This window comes from Bombina bombina, chromosome 6 (genome assembly GCF_027579735.1).
Source record: "Bombina bombina isolate aBomBom1 chromosome 6, aBomBom1.pri, whole genome shotgun sequence".
NCBI lineage: Eukaryota > Metazoa > Chordata > Amphibia > Anura > Bombinatoridae > Bombina > Bombina bombina.
The window spans coordinates 464,899,803-464,913,049 of record NC_069504.1 but is presented as its reverse complement, the minus strand read 5'-3'; positions in this window follow the sequence as shown (position 1 = coordinate 464,913,049).

The window sequence follows — 13,247 nt, the reverse complement described above, 5'->3', positions numbered from 1 at the left end:
TTTATCACTATATTAGAATTATTTTTCAGATTTTGTAGCGTACTTCTTTCCCTCGGTCTCTATGTTCTGAGCCCAGATTTTGCGCATGGCTACAAATGAAATGGCATGAATATGTGTTGGATAATGTTGAGAATAAAATCGAAATCTTTTGGGAAGCGGCTAAAGCTGTCCTTAGAGGAGAGATTGTAGCATATTTAAATGCTTGTGCAAAAAAGATTAAAGCTAGAGAAGCTGCATTGGCAACAAGTGTACAGCAGAGATACATTCAGGTACAACAGGATCCTTCACAGCAAAACTGGGACAGTTATATTCTTATTAGAAAGGAAAGAGATCTCTATTTAAAACAAAAATCGATAGCTGAGGAACTAAGATTAAATAGATTTTATAGGGGTTTCCATGGAAGGTCAGCTAAATATCTAGCTAGTCTTACTAAATGTAGAAAGAAAAAAAACTTTATACCTGTCATTAAAGACAAAGAGACTAGACATTATGAAACAGGGAAAATTTGCGAAATTTTTGCTGCCTATAACCAGAATCTATATTCCACAGTAGAAATAAACCGTGATAATCAAGAGAGATTTTGGTCAAAAATAGTGACCCCAGAAAGTTCAGAAGATGACTTAAAGATATTAAATGAACCTATAACTAAAGAGGAAATTAGTAATGCTATTGATAAATTGAAAGGTAATAAAGCCGCTGGCCCGGATGGATTTCCATCAGAGTTCTATAAATGTCTAAAGGAAGAACTAGTGCCAATTCTAGAGCAGCTTTTTAATAAATACTATACAGACAATATGCCGATTTCAACTTATTTTTCAATGGCCAATATCTCTCTTATATTGAAGAAAGACAAGGATGTAGAGGACCCAGCCTCTTATAGACCAATATCGGTCTTAAACTCTGATTACAAGATTTTAACTGCTATTTTAGCTAGTAGGTTCGCGCTATGCTTACAAAAACTTATTCATCCTGATCAATCTGGGTTCATGACCAATAGAAATTCTAGTAAGAATATATGTAAACTAACAACTTTTTTGGATTATGCATGGAATCATGAGCAGCTAAACAGAAGACACGACATGGCAGTTTTAACATTAGATGCAGTTAAAGCGTTCGATTCCATAGTCTGGGAGCACTTATTTACTTCATTAGGAAAATTTGGGATTAGAGGTAATTTTGCACAATGTATTCATAGAATATACTCAGATCCTATTTCGTATCTAGTGGTAAATGGGACTACTTCTTCTAAAATTCTATTGCAGCGTGGTACTCGACAAGGACGCCCATTATCACCTCTACTGTTTAATATTGCGTTAGAACCACTTGCGATTCAGATAAGAAAGTATCTAATGGGGATCCCATTAGGTTCATCCTGTTTGAATATATCACTTTATGCGGATGATGTACTACTTTTTATAAAAGATCCACAACAATCTATTCCCATCTTGATCCAGTTGCTGGATGAGTTCAGCTCATTCTCAGGATATAGAGTTAACACTGCTAACGCACCCCTTCTAATGCAAAACTCTAAATCTAGTTGAATGTTTTTCCCCAAATATGAAACTGACAGTCTGCAAAAGGAAATACATAAACCTGACTCATGGCAAATATAAGTACAATACATATATTTAGAACTTTATATTAATGCATAAAATGCCAAACCATAGCTGAGGGTGTCTTAAGTAATAAAAACATACTTACCGAAAGACACCCATCCACATATAGCAGATAGCCAAACCAGTACTGAAACGGTTATCAGTAGAGGTAATGGAATATGAGAGTATATCGTTGATCTGAAAAGGGAAGTAGGAGATGAATCTCTACGACCGATAACAGAGAACCTATGAAATAGATCTCCCATGAGGAAAACCATTGCATTCAATAGGTGATACTCCCTTCACATCCCTCTGAAATTCACTGTACTCTGAGAGGAACTGGGCTTCAAAATGCTGAGAAGGGCATATCAACGTAGAAATCTTCGCACAAACTTACTTCACTAACTCCATAGGAGGCAAAGTTTGTAAAACTGAATTGTGGGTGTGGTGAGGGGTGTATTTATTTTCTGACTCGTATAAATTTGTGATTGATGTCACTTTAAATGACAGAACACATTTAAGAGATATTAAAGCATTTTTGTCATATTTATGCATAGTATATATCAGAAATTAAAGACCACTTAGAAATTAAAAAGCACGTTTTCCACTACGAAACACAATAATTATGGACCTAATGAACAAAACTTGCGGGCATGGAGAGAATGCATACAAACTGTTTTTTTTGGGGAGTTTTTTGAGAATGAACATTAGTTCCTTATGATGTACTACAATGGAGCAATTTTAACTCAAAAGTTTTTCTTTCTTAGGAAACAAGCAACATATGGCTAGATTACAAGATTACAAGTGGCGTGCTAAAGGTAGCGATAAGCAATATCGCAATCACGCTAACTTGCGCATGTATTACCAGTTGAAAATAAATGGGTGCACTCGAGCGCAAACAACTTTTGCACTCGTCTGGTAAGCGCGTAAGACTTAGCATAAAGCGTAAGGGGTAAAAAAAAAGTTGCACCAAGCACAACATAAGTATATTAAAACAAAGTGTTACACTCATATTTAAACTATCTGATAAAAATGATTCATATAAATATTAAAAAAATTTTTTTATAAGGGTTAAAAGATATATAGTATATGACAAGGTTTTGACTGGAAAGGCCTATTATGTATAATTCTATATTTTTATTTATGCAAATTATGACATTTAGGTAAGTCTCCCTATGTGTGATGCGGGAATACAGACGTGGACCCGTTACTTAGTGTGCCTAGAGGGATATGACTGCACCTCACTGATGAGGCCCACATTAGGCCGAAACGTACGTCTGAGGTTGCTTCTCTGGGCTTTGGCTGGGATCAAGTGCAGTTTTCTGTGCTTGGTCTTGGTTGAAAGATTTGCTGCCTGGAGACCTGCTCCTTAGGCCTGGGGTCCTTTCCCTTCGGGGTTTGGGCTCCTGCTGCTATTGGGGGGGTGGCTACTCCTTAGGCATAGAGCAACTGGGTAGTAGGGCCATCCCCTTGGCCTTGTGGCATCGTCCCTGGACTTCACCCATATGCTGCTTTTGGGGGGTGCTCTGAAATCCAGCCTAAAGAGGCAATAGGACAATTATGGCTACCAATGTGCCAAACGTTCCCCATACACTTTGGGTGTTGATTTCTAAAGACTTCCGAGAGAAGATTGGTTTGGCTCATGTCCAGCAGGTTGTTTTGGAGGGTGTTTTGAAGATGCCAAGAGCAAGTTTGCATTGTGTTCAGTCTTTCCCTTCAAAGGGGATTTTTGATGTGGCTTTCACTGATGAGCATCATTTACAGACCTGCTATCAACGGACTATTGATATGGCTGCTGCTCCAGAGTTGGTGGGCATGAGATTTGTTGCCTGTGTGCAGAGGGAGAGAAGGATCCCGGTGACAGTACGTATGTACAACCCTTGGGTCACTGATGTGGAAATTCATCTGTTTCTTGGTCGGTACTAAAGAATCAATTTGGGACTTTCAATGGAAAGCGCAGGTTCTGGGTGTGGTTTGTGCCAGATGAATTAGGTATTGGTGGAAAGAAACACCCTCCACAGACTTTCGCCATTGGTGGAAATAGAGGTTTCCTATACTATGATGACATGCCTCTGTTTTGCCGTAGTTGCAACCTGTTCGTTCACATTGCTGAAAATTGCCCAGGTGCCAGATGTCGAAATTGCAGTGAGGAGGATCATCTTGTTGCCCACTGTAGTAAACGCCAGACCTGTGACCTGTGTGGTTCTTCAATTCATCTGTGCAGGATGTGTCCTTTGATGATGTTGCAGGGGCTTGATAGAGTGAAGTCTTCCTATGCTGATGTTGCAAAAAAAAACACCTTCAGTTGCGGTTGAGCCATCTATGAATGAGAAGGAGGTCTCTGATGAGGCATTGAACTCTATATTACCTCTTTTGTGTAAGAAAACTGCAGTTGGGGTCCCTGTCGGAGAGGTGTCTGATACTCCTGTAGTGGTTCCTGTGGATGAGAAGGTGGAGGAAGCCCAATCTAATCTTCAGGAGGGGGATCTTGCTACATCTAATGTGATAGCTGCTTCCGAAGATCTTGAAGCCCTGTTGCCCAATTCTATGGATAATACTGTTGCTGTTCCTGGGACAGATCATTTTTCCTTTACTGAGTCATCTTGCGATACTGCTCCTGATGCTGTTCTTGGTGAAGGGGAGAACATTGATTGGTCTGCTGTTGTGTCCTCTGGTTCTGAGGAGGATATGGACACTGCAGGGAAAAAATCTACCTCCAAGCGGAAAAATGGTGCGGATTCTGATGGTTGGGAGAGTCCTGATTTGGATCTTCCAGTAGTTAAGAGTTCATATCCAGATACTGCAAGTGATGCTGACTCTTTAATTTTAGAGTTTCCTTCTGTCTCTACTAAAGACGTTCCCTCTGACTCAAGCCAGTGTATAGGTGACTTTTCTGATGCCTCCTGTTGGTTATCTAGATAAAAGAGATGTGAAACAACTTACTGAAGTTACTGGTTATGAGGCTGGCAAGGGGGAGCCTAGGAGGTCGGAACATCACAGAGACAGATTTAAAGGATCTCCTTTGAGTCCTAAGAAAAAGAAAGGAAAAAAGAAGTCCTGATATTCTTTTTTTGTTTTTCTTTAATTTATTTTTCTGATGTTTCTGACCATTTCCTCCCTTAATGTCAGGTGTATGAAAACTATAGCAAGGAGAGCTGCAATTTTTAAGTTATTATCTGTATGTTCTGCTAATATTTTTTTTTTGCAGGAATGTGGTCTCTCTGAACATCCTAAATGTGCTGACTGGGAATATGATCCTAAAGTATGGACTTGTTCTGATGGGAATGGGGGGTGGGAGTTTTGTTTAAGGGGTTTTGTTTTTCTATCCTTAATGTAGTTCATATTGTCCCAGGTCGGGTTCTTTTGGTTAGTTTTAGTTTTTGTGGGAATGTTTTTCGTTTGTTTAATGTATATGCTTCTCCAAATAGGGTAAACGTTTTCTTAATTTTGAAACATTAGAGTTTTTTCTGCCAGGTCGAGAGCCAACTTTTTTGGTTGGGGATTTTAATTGTATTATTAAGAATGGGGACAGAGAGGATGGGAGTGATTTTAGGGTGGATAGCTCAGGGAAGTTTTTAGTTGATCTGCTTAAATCTTTCGGTTTGATAGATGCCTTTAGGTCTGTTTCATTTTCAGGGGAGGGTTTTACTTTCTTTAGTGATAGTGGTGGGATAAAATCTCGAATTGATTTTTGTTTTTTAACTAAATTTCTATGTGTTGATGATTTTTCTTTAAAGCGCATGACCTTTACGGATCATGCCCTTTTGATGTATAAGGTGAATTGTGATTTGAAGATCAAGTATGGTAAGGGTGTTTGGAAACTGAATGTGGATTTGTTAGAAGATGAGAAGATTAAGCGTCAGTTTGTTTGGATGTATGAAAGGTGGCTTGAAAGAAAGTGTGATTTTAGTAATGTGCTTATGTGGTGGGAATGGTTGAAGAGTTTTTATAATTAAGAAAGGCTGTGAGAAAGCTAAAATGGAAAGGGAATTGTATGATAAATGGTATCTGAGGTTGTTGTATTTGTATGAATTGAGAAATTGTGGTATTGATGTGCATGAGGAAATTGCTGAAGCAAGAAAGATAATTAAAAAGTGTATGCATGAAAAAGAAAAGAAAATTATTTTTATGGCAAGATTGGAGAAAATGGAAAAGGATGAGTCTTGTAATAAATATTTTTTTAAGAAAGCTTTTGAAGGAAAGACTGGTTTTGTTAGTGTTTTGATAAGGTTGAGTTTTATAGTGAGCTGTATAAAGAAAAGACATGAGATCAGATGTTTTATTGGAAAATTAGTTTTTGGAAGACATTGAGGTTAAGTTGGAAAAATATGATAATGATTTGTTAGAAAGGGATCTAAGTTTGGATGAGATTGCAGAGGTTGTTAGGAGTTTTAAGAATGGGAAGGTACCTGGTTGTGATGGTTTGCCTATTGAATATTATACTTGTTTTTGGAATTTGATTGGGGTGGATATGTTGGATGTTTGTAAGTTTGTTTTGAGAATGAATGTTTTGCCTGTTTCTATGAGGAAAGGTTTGATTATTTTGTTATTTAAAAAGGGTGATAAGAGAGATTTGAGGAATTGGAGGCCGATTACATTGTTGAATGTTGACTATAAGGCTATTGCAAAGGTGCTGGCAAATAGAATATGTGGAGTGATTGGTAAGGTTGTGGGTGAAGAGCAAGTGGGCGTCAGATTTCTGAAACTTTGTTGTTACTACGTGATGTACTGTGGTATGTGAGGGAGAGGATGAGGTCTGTTGCTGTTGCTATTGTGGATTTTGAAAAAGCGTATGATAGGGCAGTGCATGATTTTATCTTTCATGTTTTAGAACGTTAAGGTTTTTCTGGTAAGATTATTGGATGGTTTAAATGTTTGTATTGTGATATTGTGAGTCAAGTTCAGGTTAATGGTTTTTTGACTGAGGAATTTTATGTTAAATCTGGAGTGCGTGAAGGATGTCCTTTGTCTCCTGTGTTACTTGTCATTGAGCCATTGCTAACTAGTTTGAGGAAGGATAAATTAGTTAGAGGTGTGAGTGTTCCTGGCAGTAATGGAAGGTGTTTAAAAGTGATTGGGTATATGGATGATGTGAGCGTGGTATGTGAGACTCAGGCTGGTTTGAGGAGGGTGAAAACTTTGGTTGAATGTTTTTGTATGGCAAGTGGTTTCAGAGTTAATTGGAATAAGTGTAAAGTTAAAGTTTTTGGTAATGATAGGGAGATTCCTGTGGATGACCTGTGACTGACGGTGCAATTGAGGTGTTGGGTGTGAAATTTGATGTGGATTTGAAAGGCTTGGAAAGTTGGGAGAATGTTTTTGATAAAGTGAGTAGGAAACTTCAGTTTTGGTCTTTAAGGACTTTATCTTTGGAAGGAAAAATATTAGTTATTAAATCGGTTTTGATCCCTATTATGTTATATTTGGCGTTAGTTTTTCCGCCTCCTGAAAGGATTTTTCGGAGAATTTTGAGAGAGTTGTTTTCATTTTTCTGGAGTTCTGGTATGGAGCGTTTGAAAAAAGATGTTGTTAAGAGTAAGAATGTTGGTGGTAAGGGTTTTTTCTAAATGTGGAGAGATTTTTGGCTGTGAAATATGTTAGTAGGTGTGTGGTTCTGAGTGGTAAGGATAGCATGGCTGGTTGTATGGTAAAGTATGCTTGTGGAAATGTTTTAAGACAATATGGTTTGTTTGAGATTGATAGAAAGAAACTGGTGTGTTTTGCTGTTCTGTGGTTTTATGTAAGGGTCGAATGTTGGATTAAAAAATATGGTTTAGAGAATGTTAGTAGGGAGATGTGGTGTGCAAACAGAATGGTGTTGAAAAATGTTGGAGAAGAAGGAAGGTCTTGAGTTTGAATGAGAATGAATGTGTGTTGGTATGGAAAAATGTGTGTAATTAGTATTTGATGAATAGGCAGAAAGATATTAGTTGGATGAGTGTGCATAAGTGTTTGCCGACAAGGGATTTTCAGACGTAGAGATGGTTGTTGTCAAAGCGAGAGTGTTATTCATTTGTTTTGGAATTGTGAGTATGCTAGGGATGTTTGGAGAAGTTTGAAAAGGATGATTAGGGGTCTGACTGGAGTGCAGTTTTTTACTTTTAATATGATGATGTATGGTTTGTGTGGAAGTGGTGTGGAAAAGGAGAAAGCAAGATTGATATGGTTGTTGGCATGCTGTGTGAAGGAGGTGTTGTGGAATGTGCGTAATATTTTGATTTTTAAGAAAGAGGTAGTTACTGTAGGTAATTGTGTGGGTATGATCCGTGGGAAGATGTTTTTGTATTTTTCTTTTGATAGGAGGCAATATGGGGAATTAGATTCTGAAGGCATCTGGAAGACAAAGAAGTGGAAGGATTGGATCATTTAGTTTTTAGTTTTTTTTTTCTCCAGTTTGTTTTTGTCTGTATTTGAAATATGTTTAATTTTATTCTGTGTGATTATTTAAGTTTTATGTTTGCATTATGATTTTTTTCTGATGACAAAAGTTTGGGTCAATATTTCAGTTGTTTTGTAACAAGAGATATTTTGTTTGCATTTGTTATTAGGATTTTATTTTGTATATATGCATATATGATTTTTTTTCTAATAAAAGAATTACGAAACATAAGTCTGGGGTTTTGCTGTTTCTCTCGTTCATAGAGGGATTACCTGGTATTTCGGGGCTGGACTGTACTGTTAAGTCAGGATCAGACTGATATGCTTCAGGAAAGTTCTTCTCTCTGAAAGGCACATGTTGAGCAAAAAGAGGCTGCTTCTTGGGTGGTAACTAGCCATAGAACAAGCTATTATGTTATTGTTTATTCCCAGGTTGAGCTCTTCTCTCTTTTTATTTATGCAAATTATGACATTTAGGGAAGTCTCCCTACGTGTGATGCGGAAATCCAGACGTGGACCTGTTGCTCAGTGTGCCTAGAGGGATATGACTGCACCTCACTGACAAGGCCCACACTAGGCCGAAACATACGTCTGGGGTTTTGCTGTTTCTCTCGTTTAGAGAGGGATTACCTGGTATTTCAGGGTTGGACTGTACTGTTAGGTCAGGATCAGACTGATATGCTTCAGGAAAGTTATTCTCTGTGAAAGGCACATGTTGAGCAAAAAGAGGTTGCTTCTTGGGTGGTAACTAGCCATAGAACAAGCTATTATGCTATTGTTCGTTCCCAGGTTGAGCGCTTCTCTCTTTTTATTTATGTATATATATGTCTATATATGTTTGGGTGTATGTATATATATATATATATATATATATATATATATATATATATGTATTTACATGTGTTTTATGTGTTTATATATGCGTATATGTGAAATTTTCATAACTACCTTCTGCTTTAGCGTAGTTGGTCTAATGCGGTGTCGGGTTAGCGGGCAATCGATAAGTTTTAGGTTTTAAAAAAGTGCTCCGTTGAAGTCTATGGAAGAAGTTAATGCGGTTGGGATATCTGAAGTTCTAAAATTAGCGTGCATCAGGTTTCGCTTGCAAGCTAATGTTTTACTTTAATTTTGTACTACGTGTAATATCCCACCCATGTTAAAAGTTTACTTCCAGCAGTGTTAGCAAAAAAAAGTTTAGCTGCCACTTGTAATCTGGCCCATAATGTGCTGTTCCTGAACAGGTTTGTGAGTTTCCTTAATTAACAACAGATCTACTATATTTCTTAATATAATGATTATTAAAGGGACATTAAACTGCTAGGTACATGTACAGTAACATGGTTAGTACATACCATACTATTGTTTCCCTCCTGTACCTGCAGCTCTGTTTAAAGTCGTTCTTTTATTTAACACATTACAGAATCCAGTTTGTAAAGCTTTGCATTTTGTACTGGGTGCCGCCATCTTGTAGCGCACGTATTGTTGCATCATGTGACAGAAGCAGTGTGCTAAGATGTTACCGGCTTTTTGACAGTTGTGCCTTGCACTTCAGTTTAGCCCATATAATAATGTAGAGCAGAAGTGTTACATTTTTTCCAGTTTTTTGTACAGTTTAAAAGTTAAATTACAAAAATAAGCTCCAAGATGGCGGCACCCAGTGTGAAAATGCAGAGCGTCACTAACTGATAATTGTAAGGGGTGAAAATAAGATAATGACTTTGAAGACAGCTGCAGGCACAGGAGGAAAAACAATAGCGTGGTGAGTAGTAACCGTTCTACTGTAGTAGTACTCAGCATTTTAATATCCCTTTAAAGGGACATGAAACCCAATTTTTTTTCTTTCATTATTCAGGTACAGAATAAAATTTAAAAAAAGTTTCCAATTTACTTATTTTATCAAACTAGCGTCATTCTCATGTTATTTTTTGTTGAAGAGTTATCTAGATAGGTAGCGTTCACATGTCTGGAGCACTACATCACAGGAAATAGTGCTGCCATCTAGTGTTCTTGCTAATGTATAACACTGTTGCAAAACTACTGCCATACAGTGCTGCTGACACGTGCAAACTCCTGAACTTACCTTCCTGCTTTTCAACAAAGGATAACAAGAAAACAAAGGAAATTTGATGACTGAAGTAAATTGGAAAGTTGTATAAAAATGTGTGTTCCATTTAAATCATGAAAGAAAATGTATGTGTTTTATTTCCCTTTAATAATGAACTCATAAGTGCCAGAAAATATGTGCCATAATACCTGTTTATACCATTGATTTGTTATCTTAAAAGTAGTTTAAGGTATGTAAATATTTCCTTACGTTGTGTGGTTCTTTTGATTTTTGCATTGCTACTAGATGTGCAATCGGCTATTTTGGGCCGATCTGAATTCTGAAGATGGTGTTCGCAAGCCGCAATTTTCTGAGCCGGATTTATTCTTCTGAAAGTGCAACACGCTAACATCTGTGCAATTTTAACGCATGCGCAATATCTACCTGTCAACCGCCATCCCCCACCGCAATAAATAAAATCTATTAACCACTAATCCGCCAACCCCCACATCGCAAAGTACCTAATAAAAGTTAAACCCCTAATCCGCCATCCCCCTGCATTGCAATAAACCTAAATTAACTATTAACCCCTAAACCGCCACCCCCCTCAATCTACCTACCCCTAATCCCCCACCCCTCACAACGCAATCTATCTAATTAACCCCTAAACAATTAAAAATTAAAATAAAAAATCCTAACATTACTTTAAAAAAAAAAAAAGATTAAATAAAAAAAATTCTAAGCTCTTCTACCTAAATAAAGTAAAGTTACCCCTTAAAATTAAACCCACCCACCCACACAACTCCCAAAAATAAAAAAAACTAACACTAAAAAAAAAACCTAAGCTACCTATTGCCCCTAAAGTGGCATTTGTATGGGCATTGCCCTTAAAAGGTCAATCAGCTCTTTTGCTGCCCATTAAAATAAAAAAGTCCTAATCTAAAAAAAAACAAACCCCAAAAAAACAAAAAAAGACCTAAGTCTAACCTCGAAATAGGTACTCACCATTTCTGAAGTCCAGTGGTGAAGGTCTTCTTCCAGGTGACAACATCTTCATTCAGCCCAGGGACCTCTTTTATCTTCATCTGGAGCGAAGGCGGCACGGAGAGGAGGTGGCCGCGGTGCACATATGTGCCAATAGGATGAGAGCTACTGAAATCCTATTGGCTGATTTGAACAGCCAATAGGATTTCAGTAGCTTTCATTCTATTGGCTGATTTGAAAATATCAGCCAATAGGAATGCAAGCTTCAGTGTGCAGCAGTGATCACATGAAGAGGATCCTCCGTGCTGGATGTCTCCACGGCCAACTCCGCTCCGCACCACCTTCGCTCCAGATGATGATAGAAGAGGTCCCCACGCTGGATGAAGATGTCGCCGCCTGGAAGAAGACCTTCACTGCCGGACTTCAGGAATGCTGAGTACCTATTTCAGGGTTAGACTTTTTTTGGTGGGTTTTTTCTTTAGATTAGGACTTTTTTATTTTAATAGGCAGCAAAAGAGCTGATTGCACTTTTAAGGGCAATGCCCATACAAATGCCCCTTTATGGGCAATGGGTAGCTTAGGTTTTTTTAGTGTTAGTTTTTTTTTATTTTGGGGGGTTGTGGGGGGGTTACTTTTAGGGGGTAACTTTGGTAGAAGAGCTGATCGCTTTAGGGCAATATCCCACAAAAGGCCCTTTTAAGGGCTATTGGTAGTTTAGGGTTAGATTAGGGTTTTTTTTATTTTGGGGGCATTTTTATTTTTATAGGGGTATTAGATTAGGTTGAAAAAAAAATATTTTGCATAATTTCGTTTATTTTTTTCTGTAATTTTAAATTTTCTTCTTTTTTTGGAATATTAAAGTTTTTTAAATTTAATCTTATGTTTTTTTCAATGTAATGTTAGGATTTTTTTATTTTTGTAATTTTTAATTTATTTATTTGTAACATAGTCTTTTTTTTCATTTTATGTAATTGGGGTTAACTTAGGGGGTGTTAGGTTAGGGGGCTTAGTTATTATATTAGTTCTTTGCATTGTGGGGGGATGGTGGTTTAGGGGTTCATAGGTTAATTAGGTATATTGCGTTGTGGGGGGATAGCGGATTAGGGGTTAATACATTTATTAGGTATATTGTGCTGTGGGGGGATGGCAGTTTAGGGGTTAATCAATTTTATAATTAGTTGCAATGTGGGAGGATGGAGGATTAGGGGTTTTGACATGTCGGGTTTATTTTTGGGAGGCGGGTTAGACTTTTACGGGCAATGTAACATTTTTTTACATGTGTATTTGCGCACATTTCTGAACATCGCCAGTTTATCCAACTAACAGCAGTTTATGATCTGACGGCGCTGTATATGTAATTTACCCGATGTGCGAGGTGAACTTATGGGCGACGCGGGTTTCAGCAGTTGCACTGAAACCTGCGCTGCATATGTAATCTCGCCCTTTAAAGGGACATGAAACCCAATTTTTTTTCTTTCATTATTCAGGTACAGAATACAATTTAAAAAAAGTTTCCAATTTACTTATTTTATCAAACTAGCGTCATTCTCATGTTATTTTTTGTTGAAGAGTTATCTAGATAGGTAGCGTTCACATGTCTGGAGCACTACATCACAGGAAATAGTGCTGCCATCTAGTGTTCTTGCTAATGTATAACACTGTTGCAAAACTACTGCCATACAGTGCTGCTGACACGTGCAAACTCCTGAACTTACCTTCCTGCTTTTCAACAAAGGATAACAAGAAAACAAAGGAAATTTGATGACTGAAGTAAATTGGAAAGTTGTATAAAAATGTGTGTTCCATTTAAATCATGAAAGAAAATGTATGTGTTTTATTTCCCTTTAATAATGAACTCATAAGTGCCAGAAAATATGTGCCATAATACCTGTTTATACCATTGATTTGTTATCTTAAAAGTAGTTTAAGGTATGTAAATATTTCCTTACGTTGTGTGGTTCTTTTGATTTTTGCATTGCTACTAGATGTGCAATCGGCTATTTTGGGCCGATCTGAATTCTGAAGATGGTGTTCGCAAGCCGCAATTTTCTGAGCCGGATTTATTCTTCTGAAAGTGCAACACGCTAAAATCTGTGCAATTTTAACGCATGCGCAATATCTACCTGTCAACCGCCATCCCCCACCGCAATAAATAAAATCTATTAACCACTTATCCGCCAACCCCCACATCGCAAAGTACCTAATAAAAGTTAAACCCCTAATCCGCCATCCCCCTGCATTGCAAT